A 306-nucleotide genomic window follows, 5' to 3' on the forward strand; every position below is an offset into this window, starting at 1 on the left:
AAAGGGTGACCTCTGATGGCTAGCAGACGGAAGTTCATGGACCGGATACGTAACAATATATATATATATAATTATTTTATTATTATTTTAACTTTATTATATACGTTCAGGATGGAAAGTTGTAATTGTTCTGTATTTTGTGTTGATGCTTTGGATAATGTAGTGTAATAAAAAAAAAGAATTTAAAAAATAAGTGTGCAGGGTCAGTTGTGATGTTGATTTGAGCTTATTTTGAATCCAAATAATTTCTTTGAGTGACAGAGATGGAGCGAGAAAATGTATGAAATAGCTTCTCAGACATAAGCA

At 30.7% G+C, this 306-nt stretch overlaps 1 protein-coding gene across 1 annotated transcript in view; it reads left to right on the plus strand.

Moving 5' to 3' along the window:
- Window positions 1–306, plus strand: part of pnp5b (purine nucleoside phosphorylase 5b) — a 9,155-nt gene that overhangs the window by 7,820 nt on the left and 1,029 nt on the right. The window lies entirely within an intron of this gene.

This window comes from Sinocyclocheilus rhinocerous, unplaced genomic scaffold (genome assembly GCF_001515625.1).
Source record: "Sinocyclocheilus rhinocerous isolate Xijiao unplaced genomic scaffold, SAMN03320098_v1.1 scaffold1904, whole genome shotgun sequence".
Classification (NCBI taxonomy): domain Eukaryota; kingdom Metazoa; phylum Chordata; class Actinopteri; order Cypriniformes; family Cyprinidae; genus Sinocyclocheilus; species Sinocyclocheilus rhinocerous.